Below are 10,989 nucleotides of genomic sequence, written 5' to 3' on the forward strand. Positions count from 1 at the left end.
TATATATATATATATATATATATATATATATATATGTTTTTGTGCCATCTAAACTCATCAATTCTCATTAGAGTTCCTTATGAGCCACCATTGATGTTGATTAGGGGTGAGTACGACGGGTCGGATTGGTTTGGATCGGACCATAAACCGGCTAAACCGATCAGGTTAGGGGGACCATTGGGTTCGGGCCAATTCGGGTTCGGTCGGGTTCTTGTGTTACAAAAAAATACTTGCATTCTTTCTCCCACTAACTGCACTATGAAAAGTAAGCAAATGTCCCAAATGAAGCAATTCTTCCCTGTTAATAATGGAATTAACATGATCTACAACTACAAGTTCACATTTCCAAATTCCAAATCTTGCACCAACAAACGTAAAGCATACCAGAAACAAAGCACGAAGCTGAACGAGATTGCGAACGGAAGCCATGAATGATCACCTGCACTTGAAATAGAAGCTGGCAGCTGCTATTTGAACTTGTTATTAGTGCAATGTGCCATTTGCTTGTTCACATAACTAGGTGACTGTTATCATCAAGCCGTTTAGCTACCAGCGTTGAACTTTGATCATTATTTGAACTTTGAAACAACATCTTGACCTTACACAGTTACACTACTAGGCTGACTGAAACAACATCTTGAAACAGAAGTTGTTTGATTGCCTACTGACTGCTGACTGAGCATCCAAACAGTATATAACAGATTAACAGTCAACAATTGCTGTTTGATCATTTGAAACAGATTGTGATGATAAATAAACCAAATAACAACAGCCCCTAAGTGAAAGAAATCAACAGAAAGGCAACAGTATGAGTGTATGAAGAACATATATTATTATCATATCAAGCATCAATTTTTTCACAATGAATAAATATAAACAAGAAAATTCATATTATTGAATTAAGTCAGTTAACCAAGTCTTGACTGCTTTAGAACCAGGTGTATGAATTGATGTGTTATTCACCGTAGAAGTGGGTGCCAATGTTTTATTAGACAGAGGAGAGACTACTGTCTACGAGACGAGACGAGGGGAGCACCCGTGACCGAATCCTATGGAACCCTGATGAAATTATGGATGACGGTTTGGTTTCTTTGGGTTTGGGTTCGGGTGATGGATCATGGGATCCTACTTGATCCGTTTAACCCGGTATAATTTTTGGATTTCGGACTTTGGGTTGGTTCGGTTCGGTTCATATACTTTGGTACGGTTCAGGGGTTTTCGGTCGGTTTTTCGGGTAAATCGGGTTGGTTCGGGTTTTGCACAACCCTAATGTTGATGTTATTAGACCTCAATAAGTCGCCATTGATGTTATTGAGCCTTAGTAAGTCACAAAGAGTCTTATTGTGCTATAATGGATTTTAGTGGGTCTTAATAGTCTTATCGAATCCAATAGACATCACATTCATATATAGTGGGTCCTAGTGAGTTTCAATTGATGTAAAACCCATTTTTTTAAAATATATAAATAATATTATATGAGTYTTTAAATATATTTTTTTAAATTCATTTGAAATGTTAAAATATTTACATAATAAATTAAGTTAAATAATTTTAGAAATCTTAAATAAATAAATAATGAAAAGAAAGACAGAAAAGAAAAGAAAATTGTTTTCTTTTATTATTGGACAAAAATGTAATACATCACGTCAAGAGGGGTCTGGTGGTAAATGTCATAAACTTGAGGGGGCCGAATGTCATCTTTTCCAAAGATGAGGGACCTGTTTTGGCAACATTAAATATATGTTTGAAGAAAACGACCCCTCAACCAAAAACTCACGATTTGGTCCGATTTCGTCAACTAATAAGCCAAAACTCTTGCATATAAATATAGAACACTGGCTTAGGATCATTGTGGTCCAAATAGCTAGAAAAATCGTTGAGTTTTGAGAGAGAAATCTGAGTTTAAAATTTGGAATCAAAAATCTCGGTTTTTCACCGATTTTGGGTGAGATTCTTAATCAAATCTCTTGGTTTTTATGTGTATAGCTTCGTTTTTAAGTACTTTATCAAACCCCAGTAGTCTCATGTCTTATATTTGTATTTATGTGGTTCGATTTTTATGTTTTGAAATTGTTGAATTTTAGTTTTAAAAACAAATTTTAAATGAGTAAATGGAACTCATTTCTTAATGAAAATTCGTGTTCTTTATGTCAAAGTGTTGGTAAAATATTACCAAGAGTTTGGTGTAAAAAGAAGAAGAAAAAAAGTCAATAAATGAACCATTTTCAAGCTCAAAAAGGTAAAAATGATGCAGCCATGGCTGCTGGTGCGACAGGTCGGGAATCGGGTTGGACGGGTCAGACCTGACCCGCGTCCGTTTACCTTTTAAAAAGTGGGATAAGGGCACGCGCTGAGGGCAGGATTCAAACCCGTGACCTCAACCAAGAAGCCTCGAGGCATTAGCCAGTAAACTAACCATGACTTTTGTTATTTTTACACATTGATATTATTAATATGCACTAAATATTTAAGTTTCAGAAATTAGCATTTAGTCCCTTGAATTTCCAGAAATAATTTTGTTCATAATAATTTTATGAGACTTTCATTAAGTTTATTTGTATTTTGTAAAATGCAAACTTTGACCCCATTTCAATTATTTATCTCGTTTAGTTACCAAAATGACCCTATAAATGGAAAATCGATATTTTAGTAATACTTTGCATATTTGCTTTCAAAATTTACCGAAATATCCATATATCTTGGGGGATTGGTTTTTGAACTTCATTTTTATATTATTATTTTTACAAAATTACCAAAATGACCCTACAATTTAGAAATCGGTATTTTAGCAATACTTTATGTATTTGCCTTATAAAATTATCGAAATGACCCAATGTCTTGGGAATTGGTATGTAAGTGTTATTTTAAATCTAATCCCTATGAAATTATCAAAATGACCCTACAATTTGGAAATCGGTATTTTAGCAATACTTTACGTATTTGCTTTATAAAATTACCGAAATGGCCCAATATCTTGGGAATTGGTATCTAAGTGTTATTTTAAATCTATTCGCTATGAAATTACCAAAATGACCCTACAACTTGGAAATCGGTATTTTAGCGATACTTTACGTATTCGMCCTATAAATTACCGAAATGACCCTATATCTTGGGAATTGGTATCTATGCTTTATTTTGATTATTATCCTCGTGAAATTACCAAAATGGCCTCACAATTAGGGAATCGGTATTTTAACAATACTTTGAGTATTGCTTAATAAAATAACCAAACTATGCTTTGGGATTGGACTTTTAAGCACAGTTTTAATATTCGACTTATGAAATATACCAAGAATGTTCTAAATTAGGGAATTGGTTAAAGCTATATCTTTGGTATTCGGCTTCTTAAGATTACCGAAATGCCCGTAGACTTAGAAAATTGGTATTCTAAACATTATTTCGAATATTAATTATGTTGAACTTTAAAGTTACAACATGACCATTATTTATATGGGTGTGACATGTTGTCACTGTTATTCACTTACAAATTTTAAAAGAGACGTTTTGACCACAGAACATTATTTACGTTGCAAACTATTTAGTTTAGTTATTTTGGTAAAATATTTATTATTCAAGAAAATGTGAAATGTAACGCACATTTTTATAAAATGTACGAGCAACAATTAATATATAACGACGTCACATTATTAACAATATTTCAAGAAAATAAGCGAACTTGAGATATGATGGTATCGAGGGTTGATCAATAAAAAATTGTTAAGTTTAGTCGTGCTAAAATTGTTGGAGAATAACGATCAATTTAGTTTCGATTACCTAAGGTGCTTAGGAATGGTATGAATTATCCTGTAGGTTGCGGTTTTTTAGAGAACGACCTATCGGACGTTAACGATTCAAGGTGAGTACATTATGCGATTTTTATGGGATATAGACATGATTATTACGAATTATTTTATCCATGATATTTGCATGATGTGGTTATATGCACATGATGATAACTTGATTATATTGATGTACATGATATTTAAGTATATGCATGAAATGAAAGATGATGTTGATGAGAAAGATTATGATGACTTAATATTATCAATATGATATTCAAATATGTGTATAATGTGAAAAATGACGATGATGCATATGTGATTTATGTTGTTACTTGCATGAGATGTATGTTGCATGTCACGATGAGATTTGCATTAATGAGTGAGTATTGCAAATAAATGAGATATGCAACTAGTATGATTCGGCAAGATTCGTCCACCATACAGGGTGGGTTGGACATGAAAGGAGGGCTTGCAATTCCGAGATCTTGAAGTCCTCGTCCATAGAATATGCCACATACGCAAAAAAAAGTGACGAGTCGATGCCTCACTTGCAAGATAATAACTAAAATACACTAAAACATTGTTTATATGTGCATGTGATCTTGAAACCATATTATATTCGCTAAGCTTTTAGCTTATACTATACATGTATATATCTCAGGTGTCATTTGTCAGTAGACGAGTGAATGAAGAAAGACGAGACTATGTTTTGAATCATGCTTGATTAGATATTTTAATTAGCATTGAYTAYKTTAAAGTATTTTACGCTTCCGCAATTATGTAACGAATTATGTTTAACATATTATGTATGTTTGAATTATTTAGTTCGTATTTTGTTCATTGCATAAGTTATTAAGAATGACGTCACGACACTCGAATGAAAGAAAAAAATTTGGGCGTGACAAGTTGGTATCAGAGCCGTAGTTTAAGTGAACTAAGTTATTATTAGCTTAGACTTAAACTAAGAATCAGATGGTGAGAGTTTGTGAAGGACATTATGTGATCTTTAGTCATGGAACTCTTAGTCAAATTGAATTATGAAATTGCTAATTTTCCACTCCTAGGACTAAGAAATGAATCTACCTAAGTTTGATCACTACTTATTTTCTAGTCGATATAACCATATGAAGTGACATATAGAAATGTATGATTTGTTAAGTTGTGAACCTCTGAAAGGCTACATAGGGCAACAAAAGGATTCTAACCTTTAAGATACCGGCTTGATCATTTTTTTATTGGTAGTCGAATGGATTAATAAGAAGTGTTTGACTTAAGTACCTAGATAATCATTAAGTAATCATGAGTTTTTACTTAGCTGTTGTCTTAAGTTTCTTTAATGATATAGAATGCCTAGATACGAGTTAACCAACAATCCTATACATTCTCCTAGTAACTATTGTAAGCTGATGAAAAGTTAGAAGGAGGAAAATTGACAACCAAAATTTGGAGATAGAAAGTTTAGGGTTTAGTACTTGGTATAAATTATTTGGAACACGTTATGTGATACTTGCATTAAATGATTTTGTTATATGCAAAATTGGTGATAAAGTTACATGTATTATATGTATATATGGCTCGTCTATCTTTATAGTGGGATGGTTAGTGATGGGACGAGTCCCAACCATCGAGTAAGAAAAGAAAATACGCGAAGTTTACTTTTTATGCATAGTGAAATTTTATAATAAGAATAAAATAGTGTGCATAGGTATACTAAAGGTCGAAATGTTCATTATTATAGAATGTCGAAGAGAGTGACAAGATCAATGAATGCTAATGGTCATGAAGATAACAAAGTCGAGGGAGTGACCTCATCCCTAACCCGAAGCCGAAGTGGTCCTAGTAGACCACCGATTCAGCCTACCCAGGCAGAAGTGAACATTGCCGTAGAGATGACACATTGTATACGCACTGCTTTACCTGGAATGCTTGAGCAGATCCAAACTGCAACACTTAAGATGGTAGAAGATCGTTTGAAGCATAATAGACCTTCAAAAAATGAAACTTATGAAATTAAGGAGTCGACTAATAATAAATCTCATAATCATGAGGAGTCGAACGGGGAGGCACACTCCGACCATAAAGAAGTTAAGAAACCCGATAACAAAGGATGTAGTTACAAATCCTTCATTAGCACCCGTCCTTCTATTTTCGAGGGAAAAAATGGGCCTCTAGCAGCTATGAACTGGTTAGACGAGATAGAAAGTTGCTTCCTGACTTGTCATTGTGCACCTAGCGACATGACACAATTTGCATCAACTATGTTTAAGTCCAATGCGCTACATTGGTGGAAATCAGTTCGTGCCACTAGGGGATTGGCAAACACTGCATCTCTCTCTTGGGATGAGTTTAAAGGATTAATGAGTGAGAGGTATTTCTCTCCACTCCAGATGAGAATATTAGAAAGTGAGTTTTTACGTTTAGAGCAAGGAATTATGACTGTAGAGAAATATGTAGAGGCTTTCATAGAGAAATCTCGATTTGCTGAACATCAAGTCGTTCCTGAGAAGAGAAAAGTAGATCGATTTGTTGACGGACTAAAAATGGACATTAGAAGATTGGTGGGGATGTCAAAACCTAAGACCTTCTAAGAGGCGGTTGAACTTGCCACCCTTACTGAAAAGGATAATTATGTCCCAGATGCCTCTAATAAGATATTGAAGAGGAAAGTTGTCAACATTAACGAGTCCAAGAAAATTCGAGTTTCAGAAAAAAAATATTAGAACTTCGACTGCATGTGTCACTTGCGGAAAATTCCATCATGGTGATTGTAGGTATGGTAAAGGAGTATGTTTTAGTTGTGGGCAACCTGATCATATGTCAAAGGAATGCAAAACAAGATTTACTTGCTATTCATATGGGGCTGTCGGACATCGCTCCAATGAGTGTCCCAAAAAGGATCTTGTGCAACCGAAGTTGTTCGAAGGACCGAATGGCAAGAAAGCCGAGGTGCCTAAAAAACGGACGAGTTTTTCAAATGAATGCTGAAGAGGCGTAGATTGTACCATGCGCGGTGTCAGGTACTTTGCTAATCATCAAATGCCTAAGCATGAATTTACTAGTTTTGTATGCCAATTAACTCGTCGTATGCCTTAAGTTCAATTGTTTTTAGTTGAATTACCTTGTCACAATTTAAAGATTATCATTGGTGATAAATATACAATGATTAATAGGAATATTATTGACGTGTTACCAATCAATGGTTGGAAATTTGAGATTCAATTGTTATTATGGACATTAGAGGATTAAGCTATAATAGGTACGAATTGACCATGCATGTAAGACTGAAATGAATAGATGATTAGAATGAGAATGAGTGACCAAAATATTCTCTCGTGATAGAAGAACTCTGAAATAAATATAAAATATAAGTATGCCAAAATTAAGTAGAAATTCCGAGAACAAAATTTTCTTTCAGGGGGGAGAGTTGTAAAACCCAATTTTTTAAAATATATAAATAATATTATATGAGCCTTTAAATATATTTTATTAAATTCATTTGAAGTGTTAGAATATTTACGTAATAAATTAAATTAAATAATTTTAGAAATCCTAAATAAATAAATAAATAATGAAAATGTAATAATATTTTTTCTTTTATTATTGAACCAAAAATGTAATACATCACGTCAGGAGGAGTCTGGTGGTAAATGTCAGAAACTTGAGGGGGCCGAATGTCATCTTTTCCAAAGATGAGAGACCTGTTTTACCAACAGTACATCTCTGTTTGAAGAAAACGACCCCTCAGCCAAAAACTCACGATTTGGTCCGATTTCATCAACTAATAAGTCAAAACTCTTGCATATAAATATAGAACACTGGCTTAGGATCATTTTGGTTCGAATATTAATTATGTTGAACTTTAAAGTTACGGCATGACCATTATTTATATGGGTGTGACATGTTGTCACTGTTATTCACTTACGGATTTTAAAAGAGACGTTTTGACCACAAAACATTATTTACGTTGCAAACTTTTTAGTTTAGTTATTTTGGTAAAATACTTATTATTCAAGAAAATGTGAAGTGTAGTGCACATTTTTATAAAATGTACGAGCAACAATTAATATATAACAACGTCATATTATTAACAATATTTCAAGAAAATAAGCGAACTTGAGATATGATGGTATCGGGGGTTGATCAATAAAAAATGTTAAGTTTAGTCGTGGTAAGATTGTTGGAGAATAACGATCAATTTAGTTTCGATTACCTAAGGTGCTTAGGAATGGTATGAATTATCATGTAGGTTGCGGTTTTTGAGAGAACGACCTATCGGACGTTAACTATTCAAGGTGAGTACATTATGCGATTTTTATGGGATATATACATGATTATTACAAAGTATTTTATCCAAGATATTTGCATGATGTGGTTATATGCATATGATGATAACTTGATTGTATTGTTGTACATGATATTTAAGTATATGCATGATATGAAAGATGATGTTGATGAGAAAGATTATAATGACTTGATATTATCAATATGATATTCAAGTATGTGTATAATGTGAAAAATGATGATGATGCATATGTGATTTATGTTGTCACTTGCATGAGACGTATGTTGTAGGTCACGATGAGATTTGCATTAATGAGTGAATATTGCAAATAAATGATATGCAACTAGTATGATTCGGAAATATTCGTCCACCATACAGGGTGGGTTGGACATGAAAGGAGGGCTTGCAATTCCGAGGTCTTGAAGTCCTCGTCCATAGAATACGCCACATACGCAAAGAAAAGTGACGAGTCGATGCCTCACTTGCAAGCTAATAACTAAAATACACTAAAACATTGTTTATATGTGCATGTGATCATGAAACCATATTGTTTTTGCTAAGCTTTTAGCTTATAATATACATATATATATCTCAGGTGTCATTTGTCAGTAGAGTGAATGAAGAAAGACAGGACTATGTTTTGAATCATTCTTGATTAGATATTTTAATTAGCGTTGACTACGTTAAAGTATTTTATGCTTCCGCAATTATGTAAAAAATTATGTTTAACATATTATGTATGTTTGAATTTTTTATTTCGTATTTTGTTCATGGCATAAGTTATTAAGAATGATGTCACGATACTCAAATGAAAGGAAAAAAAATCGGGGCGTGACAATTGATCAATTGGGTTTTAATGGATGTTAGTGGGATTTAAAGGATCTATTGGGCTTTATTTTTCATTATTGGGCTTTAATGGGTTCTAACAGGCTTTAATGGGCTATATTGGTCTTTAATGAGCTATATTGAGATTTAATGGATGATATTAGGTTCCGATAGATCTTAGTAGGATGTAATGGTTTCATTGGGCGTCAATTGATCTACTGGCTTTATTCAGTATCATTGGGCTTTATTCCATCCTTACGGGCTTTAATAGGCTATATTTGGCTTTAATGGGTTATATTAGGCTTTAATAGATCTTAGTGGGTTGTAATGGTTTCATTGGGCTTTAATTAATCTATTGGGATTTATTTAGTATCATTGGGCTTTAATGAGATAAATTTGGGATTTAATGAGCTTTATTGGACTTTAATGAGTTATATTGAGCTTTAATAGATCTTAGTGGATTGTAATGGTTTCGTTGAGCTTAATTAATCTATTGGGATTTATTCAGTATCATTGGGCTTTAATGGGTTATATTAGGTTTTAATGGACTATATTGGGCTTTAATGGGTTATATTGGGCTTTAATGGGTTATATTAGGCTTTAATGGGTTATATTGGGCTTTAATAGATCATAGTGGTTACTGATAGCTATGAATTGTATGTGTCACACTATGGGAACAAAGTCCTCTCAGTGATGGTGTAAATGCATGCCGACACTATGCTTGACACAAGTAATAAAGTGGTATAGTACAAAGATCGTTTCCACAGGAAATGGACTTTTGAGAATCAAAGAGTTTCATGAATTTCTTGAGCATATTTAGATTGTGAATAAAAGTCAAGTTTAGTTGGTTGAAATGTTTGAAAGACGAAATAAACTTATGATTAAAAGATGAGTATGGATGTAAGTTTTTCTTAAGGTAACCGTAGTAACAAAATGGTTAGATACTTTGTGTATCACATAATTGTCTATAAAGATCCCGATCTCTCAAAAGTGAACCTTGTTGATTCTCTCTCATTGATTTGATGATAATTCTTTTTATCTATCGAAGTATAGTGTTTCTGTTTATTCAGTTTCAGCGATCATCACTGAGTCTGTTCAGCGCTGAACATGTATTGTAACTCTCCAATGACTGTTATACTTCAAGAAGACAAAACTCACACCAAAGAACCTTCAGCAATGTCGAAGATAGAAACTGAAGAATAGAGACTAGCGCCTTCGAGATCTGAAGCAGCATTCAGTGATTACAAGCTCGTCAACATATGTGTGAATATTGCACAAGTTTAAGTAAATGTTGAAGAGACCTCCAGTGTCATCCCAACATTAAGCAATTAAATGAAGCTTACCATGCACAGTTGTTTTTGTCTTGTCCTTCCACATACTAAGGACGAACCCATACATTTTCTAGAGTATAGTATTGTACGGAGCCACTCAGTTGACTCTATTGTGCTCCCCAACTCTATGAAAAGATGTCTGCTCATGAGCAGACAAAAGAACTTTTCACTGTAGCAAAGGACAAGCTTTCCTCCAAAAGCTTGATACGTGTTGTGTACCTTCTGAATTGCATTTAATGCAATGGGTATAAATAGTTGAGTGTTCTCTACTCAATTATCACTCTTCCTCTCTAAGAGACTTTTCCAAGAGGTTACTTCTCTCACTACTCTCTCTCTCTAAAAAGAAAGAACCAATTTGAACAAGTGAAGAACACTTTTCTAAATCTTTATTTCCTACAGAAAATCGTTTCTCTTTGCTAAATATAATAGTGTGTATCTTTAGATTGTTTAGATAGGTTTCTTTACTTTATCTTTTCCGCATACAATCTATAAAATTTGTATTGATCCTTCTTTATCAATATATAATTTTTAAAAGTGAAAGTTTATGTGTTTGTATTCATCTCCCCACCCTTCTACGAACTGTTACCTATAAACTCTTGTAGATCCAGCTGGGACCAACAAGTGGTATCAGAGCAGCGTTTGCTTCTTGTGTTGTTTTGTTGTATTATTGGCATTTTATTATCTTTTCTTCTCTAGATAATTTATTCCTTCACAAATGGCTTTACAAAACACTAGCACTCACTTTCAAGATAATGACTCTCTTGCCAAA

Source organism: Cynara cardunculus, assembly GCF_001531365.2.
Source record: "Cynara cardunculus var. scolymus isolate 2C chromosome LG 3, CcrdV1, whole genome shotgun sequence".
Classification (NCBI taxonomy): Eukaryota; Viridiplantae; Streptophyta; class Magnoliopsida; order Asterales; family Asteraceae; genus Cynara; species Cynara cardunculus.